The sequence below is a fragment of the Dermochelys coriacea genome, chromosome 13 (genome assembly GCF_009764565.3).
Source record: "Dermochelys coriacea isolate rDerCor1 chromosome 13, rDerCor1.pri.v4, whole genome shotgun sequence".
In the NCBI taxonomy this organism is placed as follows: domain Eukaryota; kingdom Metazoa; phylum Chordata; order Testudines; family Dermochelyidae; genus Dermochelys; species Dermochelys coriacea.
This window is the reverse complement of record NC_050080.1, coordinates 36468164-36480335: the sequence shown is the minus strand read 5'-3', so window position 1 is coordinate 36480335 and position 12172 is coordinate 36468164. Positions and strand designations below refer to the sequence as shown.

At 44.9% G+C, this 12172-nt stretch overlaps 3 pseudogenes; 2 read left to right on the top strand and 1 right to left on the bottom strand.

Annotated features, from left to right (window-relative positions):
- The window catches only part of LOC119841836, a 362869-nt pseudogene that overhangs the window by 170372 nt on the left and 180325 nt on the right, over positions 1-12172 (bottom strand).
- LOC119841622 lies at positions 5879-6424 on the top strand (annotated as a pseudogene).
- LOC119841831 lies at positions 11097-12018 on the top strand (annotated as a pseudogene).

The window sequence follows — 12172 nt, the reverse complement described above, 5'->3', positions numbered from 1 at the left end:
GCACAACACAAATTGGAGTTAACCAGACTGGAGGCAGTGAAAGAGGCAGAAAAAGCCCTAGAGGCTGCCCACAGGAGAGCTATGGAGGCAAGGGGAAAAGAACTGGAGAATGTGTCTGGACAATAATAGGCCCCTGGGTGGTATTAGAACCAGTGTGTGGGGGCTTTCCATTGGCCTTGATGCCCATCACTCTCAGTGATCTCGGGGAAGGTGGATGGAAAGAGGAGGTGGAGGCAGCATGGACAAGATGGGGGGATGAGGGGGAATGGGAACCTGGATGCTCCTTTCCCATGGTGGGATAGACAAGCTAAGGGATCCCCCTTCCCAAGGCACTCAGCAGTCAGGCCGCCCCAATGGGTTTTGCCTTCAGAATCAGGGACCAGGGATCCCATGTCGGGCCTGCACCTTCCCCCAGGGAGCCAGTGACTAGCCCCCTCATGAGGGTGATAGTGACCAGCGCTCCCCACGATCCTCCCCTGCCTCAAGGGGCTTGTAGCAGGGGCTCTGCAAATCTCCCTGAAACTTTGGTCAGTCCGAGTCTGACTGTGATCTTGTTCACTCTGGGCTTACCCCCTTTGATCCCTGCCAATTCCAGTAGAAATACTAATGGTCTACACCAGGGCTTCTCAGCTGTTCTTTTTCTGAGGCCCCCCAATATGCTATAAAAACTCCACGGCCCACCTGTGCCACAACTGTTTTTCTGCATATAAAAGCCAGGGCTAGTGTTAGGGGGTAGCAAGCAGGGAAATTGCCCAGGGCCCCATGCCACAGGGGGCACTGCAAAACTAAGTTTCTCAGGCTTTGACTTCAGCCCAGGGTGGTGGGGCTCGGGGCCCTGGGCTGCAGTATGGCGCAGCAGAGCTTTGGCTTTCTGCCCTAGGCCCTAGTGAGTCTAATGCAGCCCATGCTTGTCAGACTGCCTGAAACCTGCCTGCAGCCCCCCAGGGAGCCCCAAACCCTGCCTGAGAACCATTGCTGTAGACCAGGGGTTCTCAACCTTTTTCTTTCTGAGGCCCCCCCACACATGCTATAAAAACTCCATGGCCCAACTGTGCCACAACAACTGGTTTTCTGCTTATAAAAGCCAGGACCGGGGTTAGGGGGTAGCAAGCAGGGCAATTGCCTGGTCCCCATGCCACAGGGCCCCCCAAGAAGCTAAGTTGCTCAGGCTTTGGCTTCAGCCCCCAGTGATGGGGCTCAGGGCCCCGGACTTCAGCCCCATGCAGTGGGGTTTCAGCTTTGTGCCCTGGGCCCCAGTGAGTCTAACATGGCACTGCTTGGCAGACCCGCTGAAATCTGTCTGAAGTCCTCCAGGGGGCCCCAGAACCCTGGTTGAGAACCACTGGTCTACACCATTGAGGGATCAGTCTTAGGGCCATTCATTGAAGCTTCCCTACAGTTTATTCACCTGATCATCCTGGGCATGAATGACTCAACTTTAATGGAGTTATTCCTGATTTACACCATATTGGGTGAGAGCAAAATCAAACCAACTCACTACCTCTTTCCAATGTGTCACATATAGCACCCTGCCAAACACATCTTGGGCTTAATTTTTTATTGTCCTGTGTGATGTTATCGACATAAACTGTGGCCATATAGATCATTGTTGCAACCAAGGTCCTATAGTTGCACCAAATCTTGTACAAAGGAGGTCAATAATGTGTCTATGGAAAGGTTGTAATTTGCTGGTTATGATTATGCTGTCTGGATGTGTGTATCATTTTTGTATTTGAAGTTATGAATATTGACTATGTACTTGTATCTCAATGTGTTTGATTTTAAGTAGCATCAGTGAAGCATTTGGTCAGCTTCTTGAGAAAGGACTATTCTGAGTAAGTGCCCCATCAAGAAACACTTAACTGACAATGGAACTTGTGAGACTCCAATCCACATCTGAGGAGCCTTCCTGGGACAATCAAGGTAACATGTGAACAATGACTGCTGCCTGCAAACTGAGTCATGCTTGGACATGTGACTTGCCCATGTGACTCCAAACTCCATCTTGCTGCTGTGATTTTCCACAGTAAGAACAAAGGGATTTCCTTCCACACAGCAGCGGATATAAAAGGCCCTGGAAACCCCTCCATTTTGTCTTCAATCCTGCTTCTTACCTCTAGATGAACTCTGCTACAAACTGAAGCTCTGAACAAAGGACTGAATGATCCATCCAAGCTGTGGATGTGTTCCAGAGACTTGATTTGAGCCTGCAGTTTATTCCCTTACTGCTATGAGCCTGAACCAAGAATTTTGCCATTGCTGTATGTAATTGATTACTTTGACCAATTTTAACTCTCATCTATATTTCTTTCTTTTTATGAATAAACCTTTAGATTTTAGATTCTAAAGGATTGGCAACAGCGTGATTTGTGGGTAAGATCTGATTTGTATATTGACCTAGGTCTGGGGCTTGGTTCTTTGGGATCAGGAGAACCTTTTTTCTTTTACTGGGGTATTGGTTTTCATAAACATTCATCCCCATAAGGAGTGGTGCTGATGGTGATACTGGGAAACTGGAGTGTCTGAGGGAATTGCTTGTATTACTTCTGGTTAGCCAGTGGCATAAAACTGAAGTTCTCTCTGTTTGGCTGGTTTGGTGTGCCTTAATAATAAAGGACACCTAGCCTTGGGCTGTGACTGCCCTGCTCTAAGCAATTTGTCCTGAATTCATACTCTCAGTTGTGTCCCGCCAGAGGCCATTTCATTACATCCGGCATCTTGGGCAATTGCTTATATTTGTGCAAAATTCAGAGCCGCCGGGGGGGGGGGGTAAGTGGGGCAATTTGTCCCAGGCCTCAGGCCCTGTAGGGGCCTGCACCAGAATGTCTGAAGTCTGAGGTCTGAGACAGGGAAGGGGCCAGTAGCATAGCTAGGGGTGAAGTGGGGCAGTGGCCACGCTCCCACTGAGCACAAGTGGCACCTTTTTATTTTTTACTCATCAGCGGCACTCCGGATCTTTGGCGGCATTTCGGCAGGGGGTCCTTCAGTGCCACCGAAGACCTGGAGCAAGTGAAGGACCCGCCACCGAAATGCTGTCGAAGACCTGGAGCACTGCCTGGTGAGTACAAGCAGTGGCACCTTTTTTTATGTCTGCTCCCCCTGTTCGCATCACCTGGCTATGCCCCTGGAAGGGGCCCCCGAAATTGCTTTGCCCTAGGCCCCCTGAATCCTCTGGGCAACCCTGGCAAAATTGAGTGCAAAGTGTGTGTCAGATGCTACCTTTCCGATGCAATAGAGTTTCACACCCACTTGGCACAGATGTAAATGGCTCAGATTGAATTGAGCCATTCATAGAAAGGATATTCACATTGTGATCTCTCTGCCTAATTTTGTGTAGAGGACAGGAATTATTGTCTTTGCTCTCTCTCTCCCCTGTGCAGCCTCCAAGGAAAGGACAGATGATCCATCCTCTTATGCTGAGTATTAACAACAAAGAAAACAACGGAACAGAAATATTCTTTCCAGATAAAATTATGAGACGCTTCATGGGACCTACATCCCAAAGGACTGTAACGAGGCATTAATATAGGACCTTGCATAGGAGCAAAGACAATTTATCACTCTTCTCACTTCTACCTCACTCACTGACGTGACTCCTTTGTCAGAAGCAAATGAAGACACATATGAATCTGTTCAGGGACTTCATATTTTTTTACCTACTTTATAATAATTCATGGGTTGCAAAGCAGGACAGACACCCTGGGAACTTCGTAGCAACAGCAAGTCATTTATTTTTCCTGGTATGGTTTCATATGGTTTCATATTAGGGGCTCTTGGGGATTTTCAAAGGAGTATTGGAGCCCAAGTCTCATTGTATATTAACATGGATTGAAGTGATTCTTGTTGATATTCCTGGATGCAAGGAATTAATTAAAGGGATAACTAACCACAGAGATCTGGATAGATAAATAGATGGAAGATGTGTTGTTTAGAGAAAGAAAAAGTGAATAAAATCTAGTTTTAAAATGCCATCATTACAATGAATTATATTTGCTAAAATTTTTTTCTTCCTGTACCAGATTCCAGGGTTTTCTTGCTCAAGTAAATAGCTCATTGTGACCTGGATTTTGCCTCAGTACTTTGCTTCAGTAATCGGTAGAACTTGTAAATATAATGGAAACTTGCACTGATGATGAAGTTTTCAAAAGTAGAAAGGAGATAAGGAGTCCATTCATCTCAGGGGTTATTGGCAAATTTTGACTTTTTAATGCAAAAAAAACAAAACTTCAAAATGGTTTGTCCAAAAAAATTAATTGGTCAATAAATCCCCACCGCCCACTGGAAAGCAGTCATATGGCACAATAAATACATAATAAATAAACAAATAAAAATAAAATAAATATTATTCTAAAATCCAGTTTTTCTTTGGAACAAAATTTGTGGCGGGAAATTTTCGACCTTCCCTACTGAACTTCCTGAAATGAAGCTGGATGTTCAGAGGATCTCAGGTCCCATTATATGTACTTAAATGAAGTGACCAGTCTTCTCGAAAAGCAGAGCAGTCAGCACCTCCACCGGAGAATGGTAAATTCCTTTGATAATCTGGTTTCATTCTTTGTGTGTCTAAACAGGAGCTGTCAGGTGCTGATCTTTTTTGAAAATCAGACCAAGAGTATTTTTTGTGATCGGTAGCTCAGCAGTCAGAACTCTAAGCTTCTAAACCTGAGCTGTGAGCTTGAATCTCAGTTGATTATCATGACTTATTCTTCTTTTGAGATCTCCCAGAAATGTACAAGAATTACACTTGATCAGAAATTCTGTCGGTTTTCTTCTTTTAGCAGAAAATTTTCTCCATAGCAAAACTTTTTGTGGAAACTGTTAGCTGTCCCCAAAAATGTTCACAGGTTTCAGAGTAGCAGCCGTGTTAGTCTGTATTCGCAAAAAGAAAAGGAGTACTTGTGGCACCTTAGAGACTAACAAATTTATTAGAGCATAAGCTTTCGTGAGCTACAGCATCCGATGAAGTGAGCTGTAGCTCACGAAAGCTTATGCTCTAATAAATTTGTTAGTCTCTAAGGTGCCACAAGTACTCCTTTTCTTTTTGCAAAAATGTTCAGTTTTTTTAAGGGAAAACTGAATAATTTCAGCCAAGAACTGAAAATATTTCAGTCGGGAGGGGAGGGTGTCAGAAAAAGCATTTCACTTACAAAAATCAAAATGTTTTGGGGCTTTGTTGGATGAAATGTCACAAGTTTCCACTGATTTTTAAAAAAAAAAAACACCCTACATTTTTGCCATTAAAATGTTTCATGGCAGAAAGAGGAAACATTTTCTGACCAGATCTAGGAAGAATCTGTATTCTGAAGAATCTGTAACCTGAAAGTTACAATAGAAGGCGGCAGAACACAGATTAATATGGTTGGATAATGCTGATGTCTCCTGGGTACTCAGAGGATGAGTAACAAATGGCCAGTGTGGTGTATTGACATGACAAGCTATCATTCTCAGTTTGTGAGGGGTTTCCTGCTGCTTATAACAAGCTAGGGGAATCTATAGGGAAGTGTGTGCTCTGGGTCTTCAGCATTCAGCCTACATAGAGCCAGACTAGGGCAAAATGGGGTGAGTTGTGCTTCTCTGCCTTAGTAAGAAGCCTGCTTTATCTCTCTCAGGTTTTAGGTTCTTGTGTGTTATTCTCAGAAATGAAGTAGTGTTATATTGCCACCTTCCAGCAAGAGTATTTTATTTAACTTCCCTATGTATAACAGACAGCAGTGTCACAACCTTCCTCTGCATACAAAAGGTTGTAGGGCATATGCATTGGGAAAAGATGTTTGTTTCAGCTCTCTTCATTCTAACTGCATTTTCCTGATGGCTCTTCCTCGTCTTTCCCATTCTCACCAGGTAGGACATGACCAACTAAACCTCTGTGACTAAATTCCTTCTCCTGAGATTTTCTGACATCCGCGAGCTGCAGATCTTGCACTTTCTTGTGTTCCCTGTTTCTTTGCATGGCCGCCCTCATGGGGAATTTCCTCATCATTGTCCTCATGACCCTCGACCATCACCTCCACAGCCCTATGTACTTCTTCCTCAAGAACATGTCATTCTTAGACCTCTGCTACATCTCTGCCACCATCCCCAAATCCATGGTGAATACCATCATACAGCATCACTCCATTTCATTCCACAGCTGCTTTCTGCAGTTGTTTTTCTTCATCACATTTGGGGCGGCAGAGTTGGCCTTGCTGATGGTCATGGCATATGACCGCTATCTGGCCATCTGCAGCCCTCTGGGATACAAGACAGTCATGAACATCGGAGCATGTGTCCAGATGGCTGCAGGGAGTGGAGTGCTGTATCCTGGCTTAGTGGAGTGCTGTATTCAGTGTTGCACGTGGGCAACTCATTCAGTTTACCCTTCTGTGGGCCCAACTTTGTCACCAGTTCAAAATACCTTCAAAAATCTGGCCCTCAATGTATATGAGCTGCTCAGGTTTGGTCTACACTATCAACTTATGTTGGTATAACTACACTGCTCGGGGTAGTGTAGTGGAAAATCCACTCCCCCTGAGTGACATCGTTATACCGAACTAACAATTCTTGAAAATCCTGGTCTTTGTGACTGGGAGGTAACAGGGGAACTGGGACACACGAAGGTTGCATAGCTGGTTTAAACTCACGCTCTGCCTGTGGCAGCCCTGGGAACAGAACCTAGATCTCCTGATTTAGGATGAGACTAACAAAGGAATTAAAGGGACCTAGGTGGTGACATACCATTGACTTTCCCTGACAGTTGAGTTTCTTACTGCTTTAAGCTCAACTGAAAATCCCACTTAACTTCACCCTTTGAAGACTGTCCAAGGATGAATTTTATCTAATACAAAGTCAGCCTCATTATCTCTATTAACTGAGGGAACTATTGTCACTCAACCCCAGAGCTGGTCACAAAACAAGTCCCATTAGTCATTGTTCAACCTATTTAAAGTGTTATATGGGACACCACGACTGCAGTAGCTGAGCCAGGAGGACTAAAAACGTTCCCTCAAAACCTTTCCCAACAGAAAATTGCAGGGCTGATAAAATAAAAAAAAAAATCACAGAAAGTGTCATTGTCTTTTTACATTTTCCAGTTTTAACTGCAAATAAATAATGACTATCCTCCAAATTCAATAGCTAGTGGGAATGAATTGCTCCATAACCATTAAAAGTTACAGTCTTGTAATGAATCATAAGGGATAAAGAACTAAGGAATTGCAGACCAGTTTAGTTTTACTGTGATGTAGACATTCAGGCTCTGGCTGGAGCCCAAGTTCTAGGATCCTGTGTGGTGGGAGGGTCCCAGAGCTCAGGCGGCAGCCCAAGGCTTAATGTCTATACCACAATTAAACAGCTCCTTAGCCTGAGCTCTGTGAGCTGGAGTCAGCTGGCATGGGCCAGTTGCAGGTTTCTAATTATAGTGTAGACATACCAACTTCAAGCAGACAGGGCAATCTGAGCTGTGGGTTCCTCTGGTGGCTGCAACCCAACAGCTACTGATACAACACAGGAGAAAAAAAACAAAATTTCTGCTCATCCAGAGGTAATTATGTAGAACTAATGAAGGAACAGGCTATTCCATACCAGCTGGAGCTCTGATGCCACTGGGTTCTGAGCTATTGTAGATCACGTCTCTGCTACAAATATACTTTTTATTCTGCAAACACCTGGGGACATCCTGGGGCTTCAGCCCAGCCTTATTTATAGCCAAGGGTCTTTCCAGGGACGCTGCCACCATGTGAGATCCAGGGCAGGTGCTGTTCCCCCTCTATGGGGTTAAGATCAGCTGGGGCAGGTTGTCAGCGTGGTTTGCTCTAGAGGTGAGATCAGAGCTGGGCTCATAGCCCAGGAGACCAGATTCAGCTATTTACCCACAGAGCAGGGACATCTTGTATGTGACCCTGTCTAAAGCCTGCACAAGCCAGTGTCAGCTCTAGATCTGGGAGGAGCTTTAAGTCCCTGATCCCATTTAAGGCTTCATTGTAGGAACAACGTTGTAGGATGAGTTCACAGCTAGCTGGTGAGTGAAAGCATCCTGCTCTAGCCTGCTGCAGACTAATTGTCCCGGTGCACCCTGCAGACATGCAGTAACAGTTGGTTACAGCACTTTGATCCAGTGCTCTTGAAATAGGACAAGATCAGGAGGGTCACATGGACAGTTAACCCACTAGATAGTGCAGTATAGATTCACATCTCAGCTTGCCACAAATTAAATGTTCATGTAGACAAGCCCATAGTCCTTTGCATCCCAGCCAAGCCTGCCCAAGGAGGGGAGCAGGGAGTGCCCATCTGTGAAGTGGCTCCCTGGCTGCTAGGACCTGCAGAGAGACCCAGCAACTCAGGAAATCCAGCAAAGGGACATGGAAATAGCCGCTGGATAATACAGTGATAGATTGATAGATAATGACCCATGATTCCTCAGCTCTGGAGGATCAAAGCCATCGTAAGTTGGGAAAAATTCCACAAAGACCATCACAGTAAGTTTGCTATTTCAGTTACATACGATACAGTTTTAACATATAGCACAAATTTAAATATATATGTGTGTGTGTGTGTGTGTGTGTGTAACTCTTCTGCCCATCAGAGTTGGCAGCAACAAGGGCTGAGTTCAGTATCTAGGGTTCCATTCCAATAACACAATGCAAAACCGGCTCAAGCCCCCACCCAGTGACCTGGGACAAATATATACCACCCCCGCTGGGTGCCTCTAAGAGGCAATACTTCCCCTCTCGCAAGTACAGAGTCTGAGTGTAGCAAAAGCCTTTTAATAACAGAGAGAAACAATGTGGCAATATGTTGGAGAAACACCAGCAACAGGATTCATAACACAAACCAGAAGCCAAACCACACCCCAAGCAAATTGGGCCGTGTTCTTTCCCTTTGGTTCTTGAGTCCAACAACCCAAAAGTCTCTGTCCCTGGTCAGTGTGGCATCAGAGTTTGAAAGTTTATCTGCAGAGTTTTACCTCCCAACCTGGTGGAAATGGGGGGGTTAAGGGGCACCTTACATGTCCGAAGCCGACTGCCCCACCTCTCCATGGGGCTCAGCTCAGCTCCGTTCCACAAGTTGTCCCATGAATTGCTCCGCTTCCCTGTCCCGCGAGCCGCTCCCACCATCCCACAAACTGCTCCACTCCACCAACCACTCTGTCAGACGTTCCATGAGCTGCTCCCACTGTCCCATGAACTGATTCACAATATATCTTCAGGCCACCCCCACTCCCAAACACAATGCTCTGTGATTCTAACTCTTTAGTGACTTCAGCTTATAGTAGGGGAGCCTCATTGTTGGTACACCATTGGCCCAAAGTGAATTGAGCTCAGCAGTCTGTAACTAGACACCTAGTAGAATCAAAAAAAGATCTGATATTCCACTATGGAGAAATGAGAAAGTGCAATTAGCACATAGGACCTTCACCAGGAAGCCCATACCACTAAATATTAATACCTATCCCCAACCTCTTTCTTAATTCACTGGGTTTTGGAACCCATGACCCTTGCCTAGAGAATGCTGCTTAGTTGATGGTGAGTCCCTCCATCATAACAAAAGGCCAAGTACAGTTCCACTGTCCTTGAGTCACATAATCAGGATAATAACAGTTTATTCTTCCTGCCCCAATAACAGAGAAACTGGGGCTCCAACAGCAGCCAAAGTGACCAGCTAGGCCGGGTGGGTGTGCCTATGCAAATGAGATCAGCCCCTGAAGTTCTTTTCCACAACCCCCAACGACTCACCACCAGATGTCAGGGTAGAGCTCATCCTGACTCTGCTTACATATAAATAACAAGTGGGGCTTCTTAAGACTTTTGCTATCAATTCTCTCAAGCATATTGAGCCTGTTAGATTTTTTTTTAAGCAGAAAAAAAAAGATTTTTTCAGAGAAGTCTCCCAAATCCCTAACTTGTGGGGTTTGGGGAACCAAGAGCCAAACCTATTCAGCTACAAATAGCTGAAAACTGAAAATCTTCAGCTGTCACTCCTCCCCCCAAAAAAGGAGTTTCCTTTTTTCTGTGTATCTAGAAAAACAGAAATCCCATTTTTGCTTTGCATACCTAGATCTATAGATATGCAAAAATAGATATAGATATAAGTGTATATATATAGTGGGTAGCTGAGACTTATCTGGAAAAGTTGTTGGCTTGAAAACCTGATTTTACTTTCAAATGAATTTAAGGAGAAAATTTCTGGCCACCCCAGACCCACATTGAACATAGCTTTAAGCTTGATTGGGGAACACTAACATTGTCCACTGATGCCATAATTTCAAAACCGTTCATTTTATTGAAGCCATTTTCATTTTGGTTTCACAGGGGAAGCTGCAGAATGGCAAAACTGAGTAGCAGCAAAGCTAAGAGCCCACAGAATATGTTCTAGACACACTAGCACTTTTACAGTCAAAGGTCAGAGTTGAACCAGGCAGCCAAAGCTTGGCCCTGCCTGGGGACATACAGGGAATAACGGGTCTAGAAACCAGATCTCTTTCTGTAGCTTCATATCCGCTGTACAGCACTGCCACCAGTGGAGTACAAAATGCTGTAAGTGAGGGCACAGAACATACACATGGTAAGACACAGCCTATCCCCCACAGAGCTCCCAGTCCTAGCAGACCAGGTAGAGAAAGAGAGGGAGGGGAAACAGAGGCACAGGGAGGGGAAGTGACTGGCCCAAGGTCATACAGCAAGTCAGTTTCAGATTCAAGAAGAGAATCCAAAGAATGTCTTGTAGCATCAATAGCTCTTCTCCCTCCCTGGAGTTTACCCCCTGCTCTATTCACAGAAGGCTTGCACTTTTCCAGGCTAAGCAAGCTGAACTCTTGTAGCCACCTCTTGTAAAACAGACTCCCCATTACCGCAGTAGGATGACCGTCTTTTCTAGGAGTCATTAATTTGGGATGTAACTTTATTCCATTTTTATGTTGCATTTTATCGAGCCCCATCTTGACCAGATCCTCAGATGGTGGGAATGGATAGCAGTCCATTGACTGTAAGGGAACTCTGGCAATTAACACTCGTGATAATGCACCCGACAAGTGATCTGATCATCAGAGGTCAGGACCACTCTAATCCTGACCCTTGTCCTTCCCTCCACAGAGGGCAGCACATGATGAACTGAGAAGGAAAATGTCCAACCACACCACTGTGACCGAGTTCCTTCTCCTGGGATCCTCTGATGTTCGGGAGATGCAGATTTTACACTTTGTGGTGTTTGTAGGGATTTATCTGGTAGCCCTGATGGGGAATCTCCTAGTTATCATTGTAGTAGCCATCTTCACACCCCCATGTACTTCTTCCTGATGAATTTGTCCATCCTAGACATCGGATCTGTCTCCGTCATGGTCCCCAAATCCATAGCCAATTCCCTATTGAACACCAGATTGATTTCTTATTCTGGGTGTGCTCTCCAAGTTTTTCTCTTCATCTTCTTCACTTCAGCTGACTTTGCCTTATTCACTGTCATGGCATATGACTGATACATCACCATCTTCAAATCACTGCACTATGAGACAGTGATGAACAGGAGAGCTTGTGTCCAAATGGCAACCAGTGCCTGGATCAGTGGTCTTCTGTATTCTGCACTGCACACAAGGAACAATTTGCAATATCCTTCTGTGGAGGCAACATGATGGATCAGTTCTGTGAAATCCCCCAGCTACTCAAGCTTGCCTGCTCTGATTCATATCTCACTGAAGTTGTGGTTATTTCTTTTAGTTCATTCTTAGGCTTCAGCAGCTTCGTTTCAATATTTGTGTCATGCTTTCAGATCTTCACAATGGTGCTGAGAATCCCCTCTGAGCAGGGCCGGCACAAATCCTTCTCCACCTGCCTCCCTCACCTCACTGCGATTTTCTTCTCTATTTACACTGGGACCTTTGCCTACCTGAAACCCACCTCTCGCTCAGCACCAGGACTGGATCTTGTGATGGGTGTTCTCTATTCCATGGTGCCTCCAATGATAAATCCGGTCATCTACAGCATGAGGAACAAGGAGATGAAAGCTTCCCTGAAGAAACTGATTGTGTGGAGGTTATTCTACAAGAATTAAATATCCACCTTCATCTCATGACCATGGTTTAATTGTCTATTTATTTATAAATTTAATCAATGGGTGACAATATTGTCTCAATGAGAACATGTAATGCCATCTTTTTATGAAAAACGATGTAATTACAGTGCTTTAAAAAAAGGACTAACCTCAC